The sequence below is a fragment of the Solanum tuberosum genome, unplaced genomic scaffold, assembly GCF_000226075.1.
Source record: "Solanum tuberosum cultivar DM 1-3 516 R44 unplaced genomic scaffold, SolTub_3.0 scf00137, whole genome shotgun sequence".
Taxonomy (NCBI): domain Eukaryota; kingdom Viridiplantae; phylum Streptophyta; class Magnoliopsida; order Solanales; family Solanaceae; genus Solanum; species Solanum tuberosum.
The window spans coordinates 728,342-740,169 of NW_006239066.1; positions in this window are offsets into that span (position 1 = coordinate 728,342).

An 11,828-nucleotide genomic window follows, 5' to 3' on the forward strand; every position below is an offset into this window, starting at 1 on the left:
ACAACCAATCTTTTCTCAAAATAAAAGGAGTTTGATGTGTGGGGGAAAGGATCAACCCGACACTAACTACTCACATACCTAGTAGGGATCACCCCCGACGATATCCACGACGGAACTTGCTTGATCTCCTTGCTTGCTCTTCTCTTTCCCCTCTTCTTCTTCTCTTCTTTCTCTCTTATCTCCCAGGCCCTAACTCTCACTCTTTTAAAATGGGAAAGAACTGATAAAAAAACAAGCCTAACACCTCAATATACCCCAAAAGAATTGGTTAGTGAAAAGACCAAAATGCCCTTAAAATTTCCGGACGGATTTCCCTGACCACTGCCCAACTTCCAAAGGGCATAACTCACTCATACGAGCTCGAAATCGAGCAAACTCGGTGGCGTTGGAAAGACCATTCCACGAAATTTGCAACCATAACTGGAACTACACCTAACTCATCCTGAGCTAGAAGTTATGATTGCTCAAAGTTGGCCAAAAACTCACCTTTTTTCATACTTAGCCAAATTTCCAGATTTTTAAATCTTTCCAAAAATGACTATTTCCAATTCTAAGCCTCTTCATAATTATTTCAAATCGTCGGATGTTACAAGGTGAGTACCAACAACACACTACACATCAAACAACCTACTAAACAAGCAACTAGCTAGAGATTTAATACCCCTTACGCTCCAACCGAACCTCCTCAAACTACAACTTACACAAAATTCAGCTCAATCTAGCAATTCTATAATATACAACTCATAAAGCCCAATATACACGGTTCAATCTTCACAATTCAACAATCAAGAAATCAAATAACGCAATCTCAATGTCAAATAGTTCAGTTACACGTAATAAGTACATCAATCACAATTAACAAGTAAGTCACACATAAACATCAAATGCATCAAGTCACATTGATCAATCTCTTGCCGAAATCATTTCCCATCACCTTTATATGACTAGCCAAAATTATTTCCCATCGAATTATATCACATCACTAGCCGAAACCATTTCCCATCGGCTTTATATCAAATCACTAGTCGAAACCATTTCTCATCAACTATAATAACCACTTGCCAAAAATGACCTCGGCATTAGAACATTCACCGACAAAGACCTCGACATCATAACACTCGCCCTCAAAGACCTAGGCATCATAACACTCGCAGGCAAAGACCTCGACATCATAAATAATCACATATCTCATCACGATGTGCACAATCAATGCATACAAGCAATATCATACCACACAAAAGAGACAACAATTCACACAATTCAAGTCCACATTCATACTTTCGAGCATTTCATCAATCAATCAACAAGGGTCATAATAAGATAATTTACAGCATCATGTTCATCATATAGCCATTTTCATTTCAATCCCTTTTTTATTCATTTAGATGTATCAAGTGGATAATTTAAACCCTTCACCTCATACCCATTACTCCCAACACACAAGCAACGAAGGAAGCACACGAGTTCTACTAGAATACAAAGTCTAAGAAGTCACTTGACTTATATCAATAAATTGTCAGTCCAAAAGTAGAGTCTTCCCCTTCCGAATCACTTCCAAAGCCACACAATCTATGCACAAGCAAGTATTCACAATAAATTTCTTGAAACAACAACATCCACAATCAATACAAAATCCAATTCCGAAAAAAGGTTTGGATCCAAAATTTAATACTTCAAAACATTACTCAAGGCTTTAGGAACTCACTAGGGAAAATTATTTTTAAAAAAGAACTAAAAATCACTTCAAAATCATAAATTTACTAATTTCTTGGGTTCTTGAAGATAACCCCAAATTTCTCATTTCAAAAACTTGATTTGAACACATAAATAATAATGGGCAATTGAAGATTTAGAGTTAAGAATCGTTACCCAAAAGATTTTCCTCTAAAATATGGTCGAAATCGTCACCTCAAAGCTCCCAAAACTCAAAAATGGTGAAATGAGGCTTAAACCCTAAAAATTTGCAGGCCAAAAACCCTCCAAGTATCGCAAAAACGACTAGGGGTTTGCTTAAGTAAACCCCGCAAAAAGTGTGGTCTTCGCAAAAACGAAGTCTCCTTCACTTAAGTGAAGGTCGCTTAAGCGACATGTCCTTTGCTTAAGCTGAGGTTACTTAAGCGATATGTCCTTCGCAAAAGCAAGGCCTGCAACACCAGAATACACAACCAACTTTTCAAGCATCAATGGACCCTCGGGATTCGTTCGAAATCTCGTGCACACAAACCACATATGCAATTCAATTATATTTGATGTTCCAGACTCAATGGAATCGTCAAAACATGAATATGAGGTATCCTTAACCCGACATTTGTGAAAACCACAAAAAACTAACTCATACCTAAAATGGCTAAAACAAGCTCAGAATATCTCAAAAATCAACTAGGCCTAAAATCATCCCCCGACTCCAATGGAACTCTCGGAATTCTAATCTGAGGATGCGAACCACGAATGTTTATCAAAGTCAACCCAAAGGCCAAAGTTCCACAATTTCACAACTTAGGAACTCAAATCCTCAAAAAGACTTGAAATATGAAATCGACAACTCGTACAGATCATATTTCGCATTGTGGAACTGATGGAATCAACAAAATTCTATTCTAACACTCGAAACTCCAAAAGACACCGAAAACCATCGAAAATCTCTTTCTTAACAACTTAACCTTTCAAACTCAAAACTCACCAATTCTCAACTTTAAAACTTACTCATAGAAGATTCATGGTCAAAATCGAGAGGGCATAACGGTAAATTCATAAAACTTTCCAAAAATGACCGACCAGGTCATTACAAAAAGATTTTTTAAAACCTATATGAAACAAGACAATATATTGTGACAAAGAGTGAGTTTCAAAAAAAATTATTTTACTTCGTCATATCAAATTTGTATTGCATTTTACTACATATATTCTACTATATTAGAAGAGTGAGTCAAATATTGGGTATTAACATGTGTGCTTTAGGTCATAAAATCATTTTATTGAGAGCAGTTTTGTCATTGCAACTAATAGTCCTATTCTCGATATTATTCCACGTGGTTTTGATTGCCATCTCATTGTTACAGATGGCTTTCATGCCAAATTCCTCATTCCTAATTTCCTATATTATGTTCATCTTTTGTCTTCTCTCTTTTCTTACCCAAAAACTACACTTTTGCCTTTTTCTATACAAATTGATGGAATATTATTTCCAAAAGAAATAATATTATGTGATGAAGACGACGAATTAGTACAAGTAGAAGAAGGAGATGAACAAACAAATGCAATTTTGGGAATTTCTAATGAATTGGAAGTGCTGGAATTTTGATTAGAGAATGATGTAAACATTTCAAAAAGTAGATTCTTAAATTCATATGGTGCTTCTTCACCATCTGTGTTGTTATTATTATTAATTGAACCTTGCATTTTTCATAGCTAGCTAACTTAACAAATTTGAAATTGTTTTCTTCTTATATAGTGGACTACGAAAATCACTTGTGAGCAGTAGTCATTGTTAGGAAAGTCGTGGGGTTATTGTTTTTATACTACCTTTGAATTATGAGTATTCTTTATTTATTTCATATTTCGATGTAGTTTAACTTAGCATGAAGTTTAAAAAAGAAAGATTTTTATTTGAAGTTCATAATTTAAAGTGGCAAATATTTGGGTCTTATAAATTATTTTATTAGCAATAAAATGAATATTTTAAAATTAAATTATTATTAAATATATAAGTATATCCTTTTATAAAAATTAACTTAAAAAGGAAAAGTAAATCGTATAAATTGAGAGACAAAATATATATTTCAGTGATCCCTAATTATTATGACGAGGGAATTTTTTTTTATTTGTGTGTTAATTAGTGTATAAATTATTTACAAAATACCGGCTAACAATGTCAGTACTGTAGCTAGCTTGAGATGAAAATTTGGTTACCTCATTCTTGGTGCCATTTCTCATTCCCACACAATATTGTACCTACCTGATTAATATTCTCTCGATCTTAATTTATGTGATATATAAATAATATGCTTATGTAAGTAAATATTTATTCAAAAATATTTACTCAAAATGATTTAGTTACCCAAATCATAAGTAACCATTTCTTTCAAATTGACATTTAAAAAATAGTTTTCATTTTTCACACAAATATACATTTAGATAAAGCATATGCATTTTTCGCCTAGTGCACAAGAAAACAAGAAGTATGTATAGAATCTCTATGATGGTCCTCTTTATAGATGAAGACTTCTTACAATTGGAGCATTGGGCTCCAATATCTTGTAATATCAACTCTTTGTTTACCTCACAAAACTATTATTTGATGCCATAAAATCATTTATAACTGAAACATAAAGCATTTCGCTAGAATATTTATGAAACCAAATTTTTGTTTACCTCTAAAAAAAAGTATCATTTAATGTCATAAAACCATTTATAACTGGATTTGAAAGCACTGTGATCCGATCACCAATAAAACCAACTCTTTATCGACACCTTATTAATGAATTAATTAATTTAGGTTATTTAAAAATTGAACAATAGATAATCGACACATCATTAATGAATTTATTAATTAGATTTAATTTGGGGTTGGTTAAAAATAAGGGTCAATATGGGCCTAAAGGTCGACACCGAGGGTATTTGAGGCCTAATATGGGATGTGGTGTGAATTTATTAATTAGATTTAATTTGGGGTTGGTTAAAAATAAGGGTCAATATGGGCCTAAAGGTAGACACCGAGGGTATTTGAGGCCTAATATGGGATGTGGTAATTTATATCATTTTCAATAGTTCAGGAGTAATTTAGGTCTACGGTGAGAAAACTGAAAGAAGAAGAAAAGAAGGTAATGAGATACACAAGTTGAGAAAAACAAAAAAAATCACATTGAACAAATGGGAACAAGCAATGGCGGATGAGTGTCACGTCACACTACTTTATCGAAAAAATTAATCAAATATGTATATATAATTGAAATGAAAATCCAAAAAAAAAGCCAAATACAATAAATTGACACTTCTTACACAATGGTGGTGCAGCTCAGTTGGTTAAGATTTTTCATTTTTGGTTTGAGGTCAATGACTCCTTCAGAGAGGATGTTGTTTCTTTTTTAGTTAATATTTTTTAAAATTTATACTGCTAGACACATAAAAATACTTTTAAAAGTTCATTAATAAGAATTTTTTTCAAATATTTCTTAATATGATGTTATAATATTTTACGAAAAATCCTGCGTACACCATTTGAAACAAGAACATAAGATGAAAATGGCGACCATAAGAAGAAGAAAAAAGGTATTGAGTTATGTATTTGTTCTACATGCAAAGAATCATATTTGATTATATAACTTTGAAAATGTTCTTACAAATTAATAAAATGTTTATCAATTGTTGCAATACAATACCTTGATTCTTGTTCTCAAAAATCTTATTGATAGATGATAAGTTTTATTAGTTTGATTCAACGTTCTAGAATATTAGAAAACAATTCTATTATATTTAACTAAAAACTTGATTGTTTTTCTACTACATTTCTAATGGCATGATTGTATAAGAAAATAATGTTTTTTTTTCTCTAAATATCAATTTTAACTTTGTAATACATATAGTTAGAATTTTCTAGTGTTTATAGGAAGGGTTTTGCCAAAGAATTAAAAGTAATAGTAACTTGAGATATATATAGAACATTAAGTTTGTTCTCAGCGCGGCCAAACACCACTAGTTTAATAATAAAAGCTAAATACTTCCCCTTTTTTTCTTTTTTTTCATTTCTTACTCAATTTTGTTGATTACCCCCTTCAAATATAACTTCCCTTTTAAGTTTTTATGTGTTAACACATTATGAGAATTTAAAAAAAGATTCAAAGGCATCAAAATATTCTTGAGTCATTATTAGGAGGAAGAATATTTTTACAATACGCCATTATTTTTAATTTTTGGTTGTTGTTGTTGCTGTTGTTGTTGTTGTTGTTGTTGTTGTTGTTATGAAGGTATTTTTTTTTATTTTTTGCTTTATGTTATGGAAGCTGTGAGGTTTTGTTGTTTCGATTTCGAGTAAATTTCCTGAATAGTCACTCATGTTTAAGAAATTATTTAGTAATATCACTTCTGTTTCTTCTACTTTTTTTTGGTCAAATGGATAATATTATATATATATATATATCTATATGTGTGTGTGTGTGTGTGTGTGTGAATTATAGAAGATTAATTCTATATGTGTGTGTGTGTGTGTGTGAATTATAGAAGATTAATTAGTTTGTGGGAAATGTCAATTAATAATTGTTTGGGCCACATCTCGGCCCTAGATAATGTTTGCATAAAAAATAACTCTTCTAATAAAGGTAGATTCTATAGTGTTTACTGCCGAAATCCAGTAGACATACATTGGAAGGACTAACAAAATATTTGATACATCAAAAACTTCATTTCTTGCCCCTTCCTTACTCATCACATCCACCACTCTATTATGTTCTCTGAAGATGTGGGACATCTTGGAGCATCCTGCCTCTGCATGAAGGACATGCACTCAACAATTATGTTAGTATGGAGTAAGTGGTCATGATGGATCATGCTAATGATGTGCGCTGAGTCATTATTGATTTCTAGAGGGGTTAGATTGAATAATACTCCTAGAAGTTGTCCTCTTCGTAGATCCTGCAGTTCAACCATAGTGGAATTGGTGCAAGACACGTTTTCTGTGAAATCTAGCACATAGTGTGGTGTGGTCTCTAAATACCCCCCGAAGTCCCCAGATCTAGGTTTACTCTTCATTGCACCATCAATGTCAAGTTTGTAGGTTCCTCTATTAGGAGGTTCCCACTTAACTTGTATGGTGATCGGGATCTTTTTAGGAGCCTCCCCTTGCTTGACTATTAGCTAGTATTAAGTTGATTGATTGATCAAATGTAATGAATCACTGGGTCATTTTCTCTGTTTCCTTGTAATTTTAGTGATTAGAGTTTTCTATAGCGGTCGCAAGTCATTTATGACTAGATGAAACTGATAGTTTGGTCACGGGGCCATTCGTTTGGTTTTGATGCAAGTTTTCTTATTTTGAAATCTGAACGGCTGACTGCGGTCAAATCTTCCTCTAAACGACCTCAAAATGCAATTATGATGGTTCTGTTAGCTTCAAAACATCAACTTTGGTTTAGAAGGAACTTTGGTACGGATCCTGAAGCTTCCAAACTCACTTCGAGCTATGTACCTTGTGAAATTTGGCAAAATGGGACAATATGGTGTGGGACCACTTTTTGTCAAAACAAACTCCCTTGAGAATTTTGACCATTCAGAATGTTTTTTTTTATTGGGTAGCATATTATGTTTGTGTTGGTGGGACCCCAATCAAATTTCGAAAGTCTGTTCGAGACTTGAGATTTTATTCCTAAGTAGCTTATGCACCAGTTGCCGGTAAAATCGCTCTTGCGGAGCAAGTCTCGCTTTGGCAGAGCCGCTCCTATGGAGGCTCGTCATGTCAGCAGACCTCACTCTTGCAGAGTCGGGTCTTCGCCTGCAGGGTTGACCTGTCTGGGGGACCATCACTCTTGTCGAGACGGATCTGTGACTGCGGAGTTGACTGTTCCGGGGGACCGTCATTCCTACGACCCTTGGTCCACTGGTGCGATGCCGCACCTTCGATTCTTGGTCTTCCAGTGACATGCCACTGACATATTATATCTCTTCATCTCTCATTAACGAATAGGTGTTTTGAGAGACTGATTTTTAGGGGATTTCTTGGGGAATTAAAGTGTTGGAGCTGGGAGTAGCTTGGGGACATCATAAGGGTCGATATTATTGCTCCTAAAAACATGTAAATTCCCGTTAAATTTGTTAATTTTAGCTAAAAATGGGTTTCTTCAGCTATTTTAAATGTTGAGTTATGTTAACTTTGATAGAGCTCAGATTTTGCCCATTTTTAGGACACAAGTTTCTTGAGTTAGTTGAAATCTATTGACGTAGTCAATTTTGTACTTTCTTGCGTGGGTCCACAATGTCATTTTACACCTAATTTTCAATTCAACTTTAGTTATTTCTTTATAGGTGTCAAAATGATTGTATTGGCATCGGGCTCACTATTGTGATATGTGGCATTGTTTGGAGGATTCTCATAAGAGAAAAAGTCATGATTAAAAGATTTGGAGCAAGTGTGTTTGTCTTCGATGTAGGCTACAACTTAGTACTATTGGACATTACGTGTTTATTGTTCTAGCATGATGATTTTCTAAGTGTTGGACTGATAGTTTGGCATGTTTTCCTTGTAGTTATTGTTATTGAATTGATTTAGCCTTATTTTGATTATTTCGGGTAATGTTTTAGGCTGATCATGATTAGTGAGTTGATGTGGTTGTTCCCGTGAGTTGTGAATAGGGTAGGATGACCACAATATTAATGTTGTTGAGCCTTAGCCTAGGTTTGGCTAATGCATGCCTTAGATGCTGACTTTGGTGATTGTGGGCCATCTTTTGGAGAATGAATTAGGGTTAGATACGATGCTAGGTTATGACCTTTGGGTAGCCCTATTAGTATGTGCGATTATTTGACTGTGGTGAGATGAATATCTAGTCTCATTTAGGATCCTACTCCATTTCGTGCCACATCTAACCCGATGTGAGATTTTTGGAGGGGCTAGATCATGGTGTTGTTATTTCAATGTAAGATTCGAAGATATGCTAGGGTATTATATAGCTGATCTAATGTAAGATTTTGAGAGTTTCTAGCTTTCCATGTAGTCATTGCAATGTAAGATTTTGAAGAATGATAAACCTATTTCGCGACTATTCCAACGTAAGATTAAAAAAGATGCCTACTTTCTTATGGTCATTCTGATGTAAGATTTTGGGATTGATTGGCTTCTCCGATGTAAGATTTCAGGGGATTCTAGGTTCCATATAGTTGTTCTGATGTAAGATTTCGAAATATACTAGATATTGTGTGGCTATTCCAACGTAAGATTTTTGTAGAAGCTTGGTTCTAGTGGGAACGATCCGATGTAAGATTCTAGGAAGACATATGTGTTCTTTACTGAGCTGTGTCTTGTAGTGTAGATCTTGTCTGTACCTGTCGGGCTTATGAGGGTTTGATCAGGTTCTTATTTGCATCATTATTACTAATATACCTTTATTTGTGTTTCTAGGCTTATGGGTGTCTATTTAGGTTTTAGATAGATTTAGTTGTTTCGTTATTTATCTTAGTATCCCTATTGTGATCCATGTCTAGCTAAGCCTTTACTATTGCATCATTACCCTGTTATTTACTCGCTTATTATTATGTTATTGCAATTGCGAGCTTGGTTGCCATATGGTGCCTACTAAGTACTTGTCATTTTGGTACTCATACTACACTTTGCATCTTTTTCTCTGATGCAGATTTGAGTTCTAGTCGACCACGTTAATTATTGTGCTACTGTAGCTGGTGTTCCACAGATTGAGGATGAGCTTCTTGGTGTTCGTAGTTGACTCATTTCCTTATGTACATTTATGACTAGTCTTTTGTATTTTGAGATAGTATGTATAGTCTGTATATGTCTAGTCTTGTACTCGGTCTTTTGTAGTAACTTCGTACCAGCATTCAACAAGTTTTGGTGTTCGTGGTTGACTCATTCCCTTATGTAGTCTTTTGTATTTTGATATAGTATGTATATTTTGTATATGTCTAGTCTTGTACTCGATCTTTTGTAGTAGCTTTGTACCAACATTCACCAGGTTTTGGAATGGATCTTTATATTTTTGTCCTCGTTCGAAGGTTGTTTATATTATGGTCTTATTTTCACTACTTTCCCTTAAATCTGCTCTATGATGCTCTTGTAGATTTTTTCTGCTCCCTAAGCTTGGGTTGCATATCAATATGTTTAGTGCGATGTTAAAGTTTATCAGTTTGATTTATTGGTTATCGATTTGTCGATATGTTAAAATATTATAGAACCATTAAGATATTGATTTGTCAATTATCAATTTTATCAGTTATTGATCGTTATCGGTCTAATCATTAAGATTTAACTCAAAAAATCATTGAGATTTAACTCAAAAAATCATTGAAGGTCGCTTAGAAACAAGATGACAAACCAAATGAACCATGCACGTGATTTGACAGATTGTATCTTGCTCAAAAGCAAATAATGACACATTATAGAATAACCGAGAGTTGAGACAGCCAGAAATAAAAATATGAAATTAAACCCTAAATCAAGGACTTTATCTATCGGATGGTATAAATATGATTTATTAATTTACTATCAGATTATCGGTCAACTCATTAAGAAAAAATCTCAAATTGTTAAGAAACGATAACCCAATAATTAAAAAGAATCAAAACTGTTACTGAAATCGCTAAATCAATAATCCATAATTGATAAACCAATAAAAAAAATTCAGTTTCGAGTATCGATTTATGTTTGGTTTTGAACAGCGCTACTCTCAGCCCATAATCTTTGGGTTTCGAGCTAAAGGTTGGTTTACCTACTGGTGGGAGTTTCTACGTGTCATAATAACCTGAATTTTTGCATCGTGCATCGAACCATCCACACTTTTGTTTCTTTTTCTTTGTTAAAAAAGAAAGAAAGAATAATGTGACATGACATTCCATTAGGAGAGAGAATTGATATTATTATAGTGTATAGAAATAGTTGAGTGATACTATAATCTTAAAAGAAACAAAAGTGATACGACTAGGCAATTTCTACAACATGGATTTAAGAAATTTAATCTTTAATTTATTGATAATTTTGGTTTATGCTCTTAAAGAAAGGTTCAATACTAATAAACATGTGAATGATTTATTTATTTTTATTTTTTTCTTTTGAGGTTCATGCACTCTTCTTGATGTTTTATTCCATGCCTTTGTATATTTAAATATCATAAGAATTCCAAGAAATTTAACAGATTTAAAGCAGAAAAGAGCTTAAAATATTCTTGAACTTGTCACGACCCGAGTCTACACCCTGGACGTGGCCGGCACTTAAGAACCATTGCTGCTCCCCAAGCGAACCCTCATCCTGGCTGACTACAAGCGGAAGACCAACTTAAGCATGCAAAAGCTTAAAATGAATAAAAATTCAGGAAACCTAAATACAAAGCTTTAACTCAAAAGAAAACTCTGAATAAAATAAATTATTCAACTCGCCATAAAATAGGCAACTTAAGTCTTTAAAATATTTAATAAAATAAATAAATAATACAGACTTCTCAACTACTGACTATCATGAAGCCTCTAACTGATAAAGATGGAAGTCGGGACAAGACCCACGACATCCTGACTAAACCCTAAACCCTAAACTCTTGCTCTTGGCGACTGTTGATTGCATAGAGGCGGTTTACTCCTCCATCAATACTAGAAGTAGCTCCTCTAGGTACCATCCTGTCTGGGGAAGCAACTGATGAAGCTTGGGCCCTATTGCTCTAATTTCCACTACCTTGTCTGTTCTTAGGGCACTCCTTCATGAAGTGACCCTCTTGACCACACTTAAAAAAACCTGTCTGGCCATCGCGACACTTACCTGGGTGGGTTCTACCACACCTAGCACATGCAGGAGCCTTACTACCCCGTAGCACCATACTTCCTTGAGGATAGACAAGTCTAGCCCTGAAACTATAGGAATCTCTATTATACCCATAATGCCAACTCTGTATGTATGCAAAGATACATATAACCCTGAAATGTATGTAAAAATACAAATAATCTGATGTATATAAAAAAAATACAAAATACTGTTGTGGGAGTTTCTCTAACCGACAACCATCACATAAGAGCTATTGTGATGATACAACGATCTTTCTCACGCTGTTAGCGCATCCTATACCTTGCCACAGGTATAGGACCTGAACTACTAAGTGGATCCACTAGTCTATGCGAAAAGGATT